General features: G+C 49.0%; 1 long non-coding RNA gene across 4 annotated transcripts in view; it reads left to right on the top strand.

The window, feature by feature from the left end:
- LOC128099181 (uncharacterized) overlaps positions 1-11,088 on the top strand; it is a 31,730-nt gene extending 20,642 nt beyond the window's left edge. For 3 of the 4 annotated variants that reach the window (XR_008214449.1, XR_008214451.1, XR_008214452.1), the window contains exons 3-6: positions 456-1,673; positions 4,064-4,370; positions 8,722-8,789; positions 9,389-11,088. This is a non-coding gene — a long non-coding RNA (uncharacterized LOC128099181). The remainder of the gene's footprint in view (positions 1-455; positions 1,674-4,063; positions 4,371-8,721; positions 8,790-9,388) is intronic. The other variant, XR_008214450.1, reaches the window with a different exon arrangement.
- The last annotated feature ends 2,134 nt before the right edge of the window (positions 11,089-13,222 follow it).

Here is a 13,222-nt window from a genome sequence, read left to right as displayed (position 1 = left end):
GATCTAAACCCAATATGCATACTTGTATGACAAGCACGTTACTGACCGAGCCACCTCCCCAGCCCATACCAGAAATAATCTTTGCTATTTTAAATCATTGGGGCTTTGATGCTTTTACCATAGCAAAACCTAGTTCCAAGGGCTAAGGTCCATGCAGGTAGGCACTTAACCTTTTGACTCCAAGTGTTGATGACGTTTAGTGCAGAAATACAGCTATCGAGCGCGTGTGGAGTTACATTTAACCGATGTGATCCGATGCTAAGTGAAGGCAGGATGACCAGTGAACAGGCTCTCGAGTCAGATCCCACTTCTCAGCTTCAGGATTTGCAAGTGGCACTTCCAAAGCATCAGTTTCCCCATTCCACCTCAGGGTCCCTGCAGGATGAGGTAAGATAATGCACATACACATTCCAAAGACCTATAAATGTTATCTATTATTATTGTTTTTATCACAGCCACGCTCCCAGTACGAAGATGGCCTTTACTGCTACTTAACTACAGGGCTGCTCAACCAAGAAATATCTGGAAGTCAAATAATGGTAATGCTAGCATCTCTGAGCAGGACAAGAAGACACAAGACCTCATGCTAAAGCCTGCTGAGGAGCCAAAGCGGAAGAGACTTCCCAGCATGTGGCTCTAGCTGCTGACTTCCCTGAGAATGCCAACTTGAGTTCTTCACAATGAGGGAGACAGCAGAATCCAGGTGGCCTTCCTGAAGACTCTAAGTGGTTGGATTTTTACCCAATTCTCTCAGGGGCCCCAATCTTAAAGACAAATATGCTACTATCAAAGATGGAGTCTAAACCAATGTCACCACCTGGGACGAGCAATAAGAAAGTGAACTAACTAAGACAATTTAGTCTCCTATGTTTATCTCTAATAATTTCTTAAAACCAAAGGAGTTGGCCGGGCGGTGGTGGCGTACGCCTTTAGTCCCAGCACTCGGGAGGCAGAGCCAGGCGGATCTCTGTGAGCTCGAGGCCAGCCTGGACTACCAAGTGAGTTCCAGGAAAGGCGCAAAGCTACACAGAGAAACCCTGTCTCAAAAACAAAAACAAAAAAAAAAAACAAAAAAAAACAAAAAACAAAAACAAACCAAAGGAGTTGTTACAGTCAAGTATGTCTTCTGTAAAAAATGTATTTGAATGCCTACATATGGGCTACATTTTACATGTCACACCTCCATCAGGAGTCTACATGTACCCCTTTCAGATGTCCACCTGTAATCTGGCCCATGTCTCACTTAAACTATGATAATTTTTTGAACTACAGCTGAACAGATCCCACATTCCCTCCTTCCCACTTACTCCAGTGGTATTTGTTAAAGGCCTGACCTCAGGCACCGAGGGCTCAGTGCAGTGATTGACTGAACTCGGAATTTTCACAGACACAGAAGAAGCTCCTAAATGTTGCTCAGGGTTCTGTGTTTGGTCCTGTCTGTCACTGATTTGGCTTGAATACAAAGTTCAAATGTTTGCCAACTTCCTACACAGATTCTGGAGACATAAATGCCTATGGATGACATCATCAGGGTTTGAAATATCTTCAGCAGGCTGAAACCATGATGAAGACACCAGCAAAAATGAGCGCCCAAGTTCTGAGTTTATCAGATACTCTGCTCCATGTAGGAAGACTTGGGGGCTGGCATTTATATCGATTAGTGTGCCTGCCAGGTAAGCATCTGCCATCATGTGACTTGTGGCCTTGCACCACAAAGGCTCTACCATTGCCCAGGAGCATGGTGTTCAAATGGATGCTTTGTTTGAAGAGAGAAATTTGGGGTGCTTAAGATGAGGAAGCATCTATACACACCTGAAATGAGGAATATTTAAAACAGAAAAAGAACTGACCCCAAAGCATTACAGATGTGTTTTTAAATGTTGAGGTCTGCGAGGGTGAAAACAAACAGTGACTTTGACTTGATGCCAATGTTGTGTGAAGCCAGCCTCATGGCTGGCATGACCCAGGGGTGGCTCAGGGGCCCTCGTGGGAATGAGCTTCATGTCTTGTGCTGGAAGCATTCTTGCCAAAAGGCCTGGGGAAAGAGAAAGAAAGGTTCCACTTTGGTCCATGACATTCATGGTTCTGACCAGGTCTACACCAGATTCCCCAAGAGGATCAACTGGTAGTTTGGGTCATGGATTTTCTGATGCCTTCTAAGAACGGTTTAAAACGGAAGGCAGCAGGAAGGGTAGTTTGTGCTTTATACACTTGACCCCAAAACACACTGGGCATAAAACACATACTTACCAAATCGTGGCTTAATTCCACACAAGAAAGAGCCTTTAGATGTCTCATCAGCTTACACTGCCAGCCTTTTCAAGTAGCACACTCAGGCACAGGATGCTACAGTCGGGTCATATGCTGCCATGTAGAAAACTGGAATGGACGGGGGACCAGTTCACAGAGCCTCCTCCAGGCTTCCATATCCCAGCCCACTGGACAACAAATTAGTTGGAATTCCAACAGAAGAGAGTTTATGTGGCTCTTTTCCTCAGTATAATAGATGTTCTGTGGTGTGGTATGCTTCGTGCTGTGACAATTCATTCCTGCCCTAGTGACAGGACCGCCGGCTGATTTCACTCTGCTCAATTAGGAGAAAATGCAGATTTTAATCTGCCCCATGGTGAGGTAGCACTTTGCTCGGTGGCCTTGGCAAGCTGGCCGTTTAACCGTTTAGGTGGGAGCCTCCACTTCAGCCTGCCAATCTGTTGCCAGCGGCATCTACTGCCTCTTTCTGTTGCCAGCACTTTCCAGATTTCAAACTCCAATGAAAGGTCGCTCCATCATTCTTTGAGCTGCTGGGCTGTGACTGGCCCCTTGGCAGTGGCCACTCCTGGAAACTGAGTGTTTGTATGTGGAGTGGCAAGCACCCTTCCCTCACCACCAGGCTTTCCTGGGCATGGAGGCATGGGGAGCCTTGACGTAAAGGGCCTTTCTGTTCTGTAGTCCTTCTGTGATGACCAGAGGCCTGAGCCAGCTGGCTGGGTCACTCAGCCCCGGCCTTGGAAATGGTGCCTATCCCAGATTGTCTGTTTGACTGCCCATGCCCTCTTCCAATCCGACAACATGGCTGCCATCTCTCCCATGGGGCACAAAATCATCCTTGTGCTGTCTTGGTTTGGTTTAGTTTTCCAGGAAGAGAAATAAACTACTTGGCATATTTCTCTCCCTTTCTCCCTATGCCATCTCCCTCTTTCTCCCTGACCCCTAGGTTCCTGGTTCTTTGAGTCCTTACACACCTACCTGGAACTCGGTAAAGGAGCCCAGGTGTAAATTACAGTGGGTCTATTGTGTTCATGGAACACTTGGCATGGTACCATCAAGGCTCAGACAGGCTTGGGATTTGATCTCTAAATACCCAGCAGTTGACTTAAAGTATTTAACATCTCCTAAGTCAAAAATCACTTCTTATTTCCAATGGCAAGGCTCACAGTCTGCCTAGGATGTGGGTGGATGATGCAGCCAGCTGAGCAGCAGCCCTGAGCTCTTACTGTGGTCCTGCTAAAGTGCTGAGATAGACCATTGTTTATTTAACTCAGCAAGACACCCTGGAAGGGTGAAGAGCCCAGGGTGAGTGCAGGCTGAGCACAGTACTGGGGTCACGGGTGGGGCTGGACAAAAGTTCCCTTTATTGTCACCCCAGTTTCAGAGACAGAGGCTGGCAGAGGTGAAGGCTAGACTCCCAAGAAGACTGAACCCCACAGAGTCGAATCTAAGGACTCCAATGACAAATCCAAAGCCCGCTGCCCTCTCAGAGCCAAGCTCTTTACTCTTCCCATTTCGAAGCTAGGAAAAATGCCCAGATCTGTAACTGCCCCTGGTTTTTATAAACCAGTTTTTCCTAAGTGGTTTCCTCCCACTCCGCTTCTGACAGCCCAGGGTCAAGCTCAAGCCGCCGGCTGGGCCCAGGCCCAGACGCTCCAAGCTTCCGTTTCTGGATCCGAAGTCACCGAGCCCTTTGTATGAACTTGCCAAGGACCAAGATCAGACAGTGAGGTAGGGACCAGACGACCATAAATTAGTCTGTGGAAGCTTACCCCTGTTTCCAATGCTTTTGCAGAGCCTGGGATACACCACTTTGAAGCCCTTTCACTAAAGCAAGGCTGCTCTGGTAGGAGGAGCACCGGCCTCAGGATCCTGGACTGTTTTCCTAAGAGGCACTCACAGGCACCTGCATAAAGCCTTGTCTTTGTGCCCTCCCTCCCCAGCACAATTCCCCTCCTCCCCACCAAAGCAGCTGTGAGGAGCCAAGTGTCCAGAGGCCCCATCAATGACTCTGAAAAGGGAAAACCCACATCATTCCTGCCTATAGCTCTTCTGAAACTGTGAGGCTGCTCCAACCACTGGCCTGCTGGCTGGCCCAATGGGTGAGTTTTCAGACCATCATTTTTCATGTGTGTGTGTGTGTGTGTGTGTGTGTGTGTGTGCTCAAGAATGTGGGGGGGGATCTCATTCAAACTGCTATAGATGCTAGGCCTGTCACCCGCAGGGGCCATGCCTAGAACATTCCAGTGCTTGCTTTGACATTCTGTTGTTGCCATCTTAAAGTTCTGAAAATGGTTGAATATGGGACCCAATAGATCAATCTTTTTCCATTGGGCCCACAAATTATGTAGCCAGTTCTAGAGGGGAAAAACATTTATCGGGTATTTATGACTGTCTAAAAGACATGTCTAATCCTTGGCACACAGACTGCATGCACCCCAGGATAGCAATAAAGGTGGCACAACACAAAACTATAAATTCACCTAAAACATTAGAGTAGTGTGTGTGTGTGTGTGTGTGTGTGTGTGTGTGTGTGTGTGTGTGTGTGTGATTCTTTTTCGTCACTTGATGCACAGCTCTCAAGTGCAAACTTTGTAGTTGACGTGGTGTCTCAAAGTCATTGAGCTGGTCTGCTGCACAGCAGAATCACTGAGGAGCCCTTAACGTCTTACCGTCCTGGCTCTTCTCCAAAGCAACGAGGATATCCAACTGGCAAGCAGGTAGAAGCCAGGTCTCAGCGTTTTTTAAATCAACTAATTTATTTTATGTGTATGAGTGCTCTGTCTGCATGTATGACTTTATGTCAGAGGAGGGCATCAGATCCCACTATAGATGGTTGTGAGCGGTCATGTGGTTGCTGGGAATTGAACTCAGGACCTGGAAGAGCAGCCAGTGCTCTTAACTGCTGAGCCATCTCTCCAGCCCCAGCGTTTTTGAACGATTCCCCAGCTGCCATGAGTCCAAGCCATTGAAGCTGGAGCCAGTATTCCAGGGCCCGCACTCCAGAGCAGCGGAGCAGTGTTGCTTGAGTATATCTCCTGCATGGGGCTTCAGGATTTGAACCTACTGGGCACTTAGCTTCATTGGGCCACTTTTAAATTCTGCCATTGTCTGAATAAAATGCTGAGGCCTTTGATCCTTTCTGTGCTTAGGAAGTACTTGCAGGCATTTATTTGGATCTTGACAAGAGAAAAACTTTCGTATGCACTGTCCATGAACACTCAGAATGCTGTGTGAGGCAGGTGGGCAGATGTCCAGGAACTTCCCACAGCTAGCCAAGCTGCACCACCTGGAGCTGCTTCTGCTCTGCGGAAGTGCTGTGGAGCTTTCCCCTCTGAAGCCTGTCACCGTCGGGGGTGGAGGGGTAAGAGGAGGACACCACCCACAGGGAGAGTCATCTGGCCTCTGAGGCATGCCTTACATTCGTCCTTCACGGGCGCTGCCCTCCATCCACCTCCACCTAGCCTCATGATCAGACCCCCCATGTCAGTGGGCATCAGCTACCCAGGTACATTCCTATGCAGCTGTGCCCTCTCTTTTCTAAGGTGGCACATTGAACAGTGGGGTCCCTTCAACCATGTAAGAGCTTCCTTCCCTCTTAAAAGGCCATGATAGCTCCCCAGTGCCACCTTCTGATTCATCAGTGAAAGGAGGCTGGGATGGGGGTAAGTTCTGATTCATCAATGCAAGGAGGCTGGGATGGGGTTAAGTTCTGATTCATCAATGCAAGGAGGCTGGGATGGGGTTAAGTTCTGATTCATCAATGAAAGGAGGCTGGGGTGGGGTTAAGAGAAAGTTTGCAGGTGGAAGGTCTGAGGAGAGCTGTGTCAAGGAAGCTCTGATCGGCAGCCGGTTTCTTTGGGTTTAGTTTGGATATTTGGAACAAAAGTGTCTGAATTACATGGCAACTCAAGAATGATCTACCTCCCCACAGTGACAGACACTTATATGTGAGAGAGTTTTATCATATGACTGGAGTACAGTACAGAAAGGTCTTTGTCCAGAAAGGAAGTGTGCAGAAGAGAGAGAGAGGAGAAGGAGTGAGGAGGGGAGAGAGAAATGGGGCCTGATGGGGCTCTTCAGCAGGATGTACCTGGCCCAGGTAAGGCTCTTCCTCACCCTATGGACACCTAGTCTGCACTTGGCCATCCCAGTAATCTAAAGAAATGGGCTTCTGCAGTGGCTAGCATTAGCTTCTAGCCTCTTTCTTCTGTTTGATCCGGGTCAGGCACCTGAGGCCCGTGGTCAGGACTTAAGGTCAGTATCCCTATGCAGAAGAGGTTCCTCCTACCAGGAGGTGGGATCCAGGCCAGGGAACCTTGTGCACTCAGGACCATATGCTGTAGAGCACTCAGTGAGCCTCTACTCTGTCTCTCCCATCCTCTGCTTCTCTGGGTTCCTAAGGGAGGAGTTTCCAGCCATGTATGGGCTGGGCTCCTGGTATGGTGTGGAGGGAGCCCGAGAGTCCAGTTGCTGTTTTAGGACACAGAAGACAGTGGATGGTAGTGGTACCACTTCAGATGGTGGTGGTGGTGGCAAAATTGCTTTGTAGAGCAGGCTGACCTGGAACACACAGAGATCCACCTGCCTCTGCCTCCCGAGGAGTACTGGTATTAAACATGTGCGCCACCAGACCTCGGCAAGGCAGCCCCTTCTAAACTCAGGCCTGCAACAGGCCCTCCACAGCTGTTGTACAGGATTAGCCTCTGAGCCAAACTACCTCCATCTTCATCAGATCGGCTGTGGCTGCTTACAAAAGATTGTCACCGCTGGCTTTGTGGACTGCCGACATTCCCTCAGAGAAAAGGGAATGAGGAAGGTAATTAGACCCCCACCTAAGTATCCAGCCACTACCCCCAATCATTGTATGCAATCCTGCCCTAAATTGTATCTGGCCTCAAAGTCTCAGGGAGGGGCTAAAGAGGCTGGGGAAGACTGGAGAAAAGGGGGTTCCATCTACACAGTCACAGTCTTGGGAGGGTCCTCATTCCTGCTGGGTGCAGACTTCACAGAGCGGCTGCTTTGGGGTCACTCATGATCTCCTCAACACCCCCCCCACACACCCATGCTCTGTAAGCAAGCCCAATTGACTTGCTGGATTCCCAGAGTGAACTTTATTGGAATCGTTACTTGGTTTGTTGGGGCCCTAGGAGAAGTGGGTAGACATTGTTTATATCTCCCAGGGGAAGGAAGTTTAGCAACAGCCCAGCTGAAACTGTAGAAGGGCTTGGTTAGGGCCAGCTCCAGTCCCTCTGCTCTTGGAAGCCATGAAGGAGCGTGCTTCTGAAGCAGTGTAATGGTGAGTGTTCATTGTTAGCCTCAGAGTCTGGAGTCACTAGGGAGACAGCCTCAGGGCATGCCTGTGGGGATTATCTTGACTACATTAATTGATGTGGGATTGCCCATCCTAACTGTGAGTGGGACCATTCCCTGGGCGGGGGATCCAGAACTTATAGATTGGAGAGAACTACCTGACATGGCTGTCTGTGTCCTCACTGTGACTACGATGCCCAAGCTCCTGACGTGTTGGCTTCCCAACTATGACGGACTGAGAAAGTGACTGCTCAGCTTCTCCATCCTCTCTGCAAAGTGGTCCCCAGGATCTGAGGGAGGCTGGAGGTCTGCGAGGGCAGGGGGAGGGCTAGGTACTCTTTTTAAAGATCAGTTTCAAAGGCCACCTTGCCATTTTCTTCACACTAGCAGCTATGATCATAAAGAGCTGCGTACATGCTAATGTCACATTTGCTATTTGGGGGTGGCATTATCAACTCTGAGGGTGTTTCTGACTGTCCAAGTGATCGTGGAAGACTTGGCCACCATCTTCTCATCCAGGCGGAGGCCAGCACGAGCAAACCCGTTACCTGTGGCTGTCAGGGTTTGCTTTGCTATATGAACAAGGAAAGAGAGCCTTCCAGGAGTTTCTGTATGGCTTCCTGTAGGTTGGAATGCAGGTCTTTCATCTGGGACTGAAGGAGAGATTCACAGTGTGGTATGTGGGATTCTCCTTTGGAATTTTCCAGGATCCTAGTAACGCTTAACACAGTACCTTGTAATAACTAAGTTTATCAATATTTGTACCCTGCTACAATTTAACCATGTGTCTATTTCAGTCTGCAAGAGATTCTACAAGGGCCATGGCTAAGGGAATGAGGGAGCACGGTGGCTTTCCACTCAGTGGTGCTCCCTCTTCTATAAGAGTAAATACGTAGACAGAGGGCATAGGTGTATCATTCCCACAGGCAGCTTGGATAGTTGAAATCAACCATTCTATGTTCTTCCAGGATAGGCCTGTATCTTATTAGAAATGCAGCAAATAGAATTTAATGCAATTGTGAAGAAATCCAACAGCCTCCCATCTAAAGAATGTCACTTAAGACAGAAGCTGATTACAATTTACTGGCCCCAAATAGGAGAATCTGTTTTAGAATATTGTATGTTTTTAATTGCATGCAGCATAAAAGATTTCCTGCAGGAAGGAGGGGCTGGGGAGCTACACTCACTGCACACCTCTTCTGCAGCAGGTACTGTCTTATTTCCTCTTCTGCTCACATCTGCCAAAGGGGATGGGAATGGCTTTGTCCAAGTTATAAAGAAGGCAGCAAGGCTCACCACAGAACAGTGTCTCACCCAGTCACTGGGTGCAAAGTTGCAGGGTTTCTGTGGGAAATTATGTCTGTTGACCTCCCCACCCCCCACCCTGCCATCTTTGAGTCCACCACAGTACATGTGCATGATCACATTTGCTCTCTCCCACAAACTGATCCCAACAATGGCCACTTAGTTCTGGAAAGTAGCGTCCAACTGCTTCTTCAAGCTTCCTGTCAGCTCCTAGCACAAGGACTACTGTGCTCAGTATGGGGGAGGGGAGACAACTCAGAAAGACACAGCTAGCCTCTGCCTAGCTTGTATTCTGAAAGATGTCACAGTGGCCGGTCCCTTCAAAACATAACTCCATCCCCTAATCTCCAGAACCTCTGTCTCCTCTCTAGAATTACTTTTGCTAATCACCTGTGTCTTCTATTGCGATTCCCTGACAAGTATTTTGAGTCTTGGCTGAAATATTTTTCTTTCTTTCTGGAATGTTCTTACTCTTCATAACCAGCTCTTTTCTCCTCCCCAGGCAACATGCATGTGGCTAGTGTTGTCTGAGTGTCATCTATGGTCTGGCCTGGAGAACAGAACTAGTTAAAAAATGTTAAATACACATGGTGAACAAGACATGCTTTTAGTTGGATATGTTGGCACACATCTGTAAACCCAACATTCAGAATGTTGAGTCAGGAGGACCACCCCAAGTTCAAACCCAACGTGGGATATACATGGCATCGCTCTTTCTCAAGCCCAGCTCCCACAGGAAGACACGGTTCTAGGAGGCACAGGCAGCCTGGCGGAGCAGAAGCCCATCTTTCTCCTCATACCACTCAGCCTAGCACTGAAAACTTTGGGACCTTGGCCAGTGTGTGTGACTTTGGAGCTGGATGTGTCTGTATCCCCTCTAACAATGGGGTTCTCAGAGGGTTTTCTGCCACACCCCACAGGGCCCAGCTGTGAGCATTGGAAATAGAAGGCAGCCAGCGGATGTGTGTTTAACTACATCATCATTGAGGGGGTACAAAACTGTTTTCTTTAGATCCTTCTCCCTATGCTGTGTGAAACTCACAGGTGGAAAGAGCCCAGAAAAATATAGTCAGTGCAGGTGACCAATCAGGCTGGGTGGACAGAAGCAGGCTATTAGGGGGTGTGCCTCGGTCCTTTGGTTCATTTTGCCCGTAGAGACAAAGAAGAAAAGGTACCTTGCAAAACACTGCTGCCACGAGGTCTTTTATTCCCGATGTGACTCTTTGTAAGTGTTTCAGAATGAACTCCAGGGCAGGATGACACAGGACTGACTCCCCTCTCTGCCTGTACGCCGGGGGGCCCAGAAGCCTGTCTCCAGGAGGGAGCATGGTGGTGACTGTCCATCTGGAGTGCTTCTTGGGTGTCGTCATTCAGCCTGGACTCTAAGGAGAAATGCCATCAGCGTCACATGGCACACACACCTCTGAATTGTGCTGCACTTGTGAACCCAGCTGATGCCTTCATGTGTCATGGTAAATCACGTCCCACAGTTTCTTGGATTCAAGAGATAGTGACTGGGCCAAAGGGAGCTGCCACGGTTCTTCCTTCCCATTCTCTCTCACCCTCTAATTATGTTTTCTAATGGTTCCTTGATGCTGTAAGCTATTCATCACATGAGCCCTCTTCTTCAGGTTTTTTTTCTCTTTCCAAATTCATATATCCAGGCTTTCCAAGGGAAAGATCTGAGGACTTGGCTGTCTTCTGTCCCCAAGAGAATGGGAGGGTTGTGTGCAATGGCTGTCTGTGTGATATGCACAGAGAAGAGTCCATGCCAGGCCACCTGTGTGTGCTTCATCCAGAAGTGGCACTGAGTGGATGATGAGCCAGGAAAGAGGCCTGAATCTTGTGACACTTTCTGCACCCAGCCAGCTCTGGAAATTCAAGTGACTCATCCAACGCCACAGGCCCTGGCAGGAGCGACGGGCATGGAAAGGGGCAGGGGTGGGTTGTAAATGAAGGGTGGGTGCCAAAGGAGAAGGAAGCCAGAGGGGGCCCCTCCTGAGTCAGTGAGGGCCTGGAAATGACACTAGATTCCATCTTGCTGTGATGCAGGCTTCTAGATATTTCTGTAAGAACTGCTTGGGGAAAAACCTAGTCATTCTGCTTCCTATGCCTAACGTGGTGGGCAGCTGTAACCATTGTATCAAGCTTACTACACGCTAAATATTATACCCAGGACATCTCAGCTGTCCACAAACAAGACAGGTGGAAAATATCCTGTTCTTGTCCCAGAGGATAGGGAAGTGACTTACCCTAGACCAGTGGTTCTCCACCTTCCTAGTGCTGCGACCCTTTAATAGTTCCTCATGTTGTGGTGACCCCCCAACCATAAAATTATTTTGTTGCTACTTCATAACTGTAATTCTGCTAATGTTATGAATCATCTGGGGTCGTGACCCACAGGTTAAGAACCACTCCCTCACTCATGTAGCGTTGGCCTAGGCAACGTATGATGGGAATCTGGGGCCCCTGCCTCCAGAGCCTGGAAGGCCATCCTCTTACGAGAGTAGCCCTGACCTTTGGCGTCTGGTCTTTGCCTGTGGTGACATTCAAAACCTTCAGGCAACACGAACATGCAGGCTGCTCAGTTTGCTGCTTCCCCTGGAGAGGTGCAGCCATTAGAGCGAGATGTACCAGAGTCCTTGCTAAGACCGTCTTGCCGCGTGGCTGGTTCACACCTTCATGACATTGCTCTCTGCTGTAGACATTGATTCAAGGTCTCCAGCTCCCTTTCCGCACCCCACCCGGATTTATTAGCAGGGAGTAAAGTGTGGCAACACCTGCTCAGGGGTTCACATGACCTGGTAACATAGAAGCAGGGAACTCGTGGGGGAGGGGACTGTGTGAGCGCTACCTCCTGCACGGACACACTGTTGCCTGGCTCATGAGTCCAACCCTTGTGTCTGGGAGTGAGTGCCCCGGCTGGAGCTGCCTCGGTGAGACGCTGCAGTGCTGAGCCGTGCATCTGTGCCGCTGAGAACAGAATGCTGGTCGTGGAGATGGGGAAAAAGACACTGGGAGGGATTCAAACACAATCGCCCTTTGTTAGCTGTAAAAGAGGCACATGCCGCCTGCACAGCCTTCTGAAAGGTAAATGACAGAAACGCACCAGCTCTCACTCCGTCCACATCCTTCAATCCTTCGGTTACAGTTTCATGGACCCGGTGAAATACCAGGCTGGGTTTTCCTCCCCACCAGCCACGAGTTTCCTGCCCCTTCAACTTCCTCTCTGCCTTTCCCCAGCAGTGCCACCAAACAGAACACTTGCTTCCAATCCCCTTTAAATGCTGTCGGTTTTCTGTGTGAATCAGAAATCCCAGGGCCTGTGTGTTAAACCCTTCCCACACCAAGGACACACCTCAGGTCCCAAAGGGAGAGCATGTCACATGGAGGAACCATGAGACTTGAAGTTAGCTGTGTACATGGAGGGCCAGCATCCAGGTTCCTCTCAGGAGAAGAGAAAATAATAGCAAGAAAGCAAATGTATTTGCAACCTTTGTGGCGGTTGCAATCATATGCACAGTGCCTCCTGTAGGCTTCTCCAAAGACACTGAGTCAGGGCAGACAAGGGTGAGACTGGGGCCTGTTTCTTGAATGGTCCACCTCTGCCTCTATTTCTGCATCTGATCAGAATAAAAGATGTAACTCAAGAGGGTTGTCCCATATCCCAGGGAAGAACTCCAAGTAGGAAACTTTGATACCCGAAAATATCCCCCTGCCAACAAAGCCTGCTGCTGCTCATCTCCGAGGACCCATGGCTTCCTGGAATCTCTTAAATGCCTTTGCTAACTCCTAACCCACCCCCAGTCCTGAGCTCAGCCCCTTTGTGTGCATGTGAGCACATCTGCGTCATTTCCACAGCCTTTTCTAACTGTCCCATGGGTTGGCTTAATCTGTCAAGGGTGAGATGGCCACTAACCCAGGTTGCAGCTGAGAATCAGGGAGGCTGAACTCAGGGCAAGAAAAATTTTGTCAACACAAGGGGCTCCGAACTCAGGATGTATAGGGAAAGATAAAACCTCTCCAGACACTTTGGGTGCCTCCTCCTTTTTCCCATGAGCAATTCAACTTTGAAAGCAAATTATAAAACCTTTGTGACAAGCCTTACCAGGCTTGAGACCTGTTTTCTTCCACCCACCTCTGAATTTCTTAGTTAAGTACATGTCCATGTCCCCAGACTGTTCCAGAAAGGGGGACCAAGTGCCCCAGTTTGCCTGGGACTTCCCATCTGGGCATCCCTTGACTGTTCCGCTTTAGTGGCCTGAAGTTCCTGTGAGTAGCTCCTTGGGAAGATGTGTGTTGGAGCAGACATAGCCCACAGTGTGGAGTACAAGCC

The sequence above is a fragment of the Peromyscus californicus genome, unplaced genomic scaffold (assembly GCF_007827085.1).
Source record: "Peromyscus californicus insignis strain IS unplaced genomic scaffold, ASM782708v3 Scaffold_6__1_contigs__length_162567912, whole genome shotgun sequence".
Lineage (NCBI taxonomy): Eukaryota > Metazoa > Chordata > Mammalia > Rodentia > Cricetidae > Peromyscus > Peromyscus californicus.
Note: the sequence above shows the minus strand (reverse complement) of the source record. Positions and strands in the feature narration are given on the sequence as shown.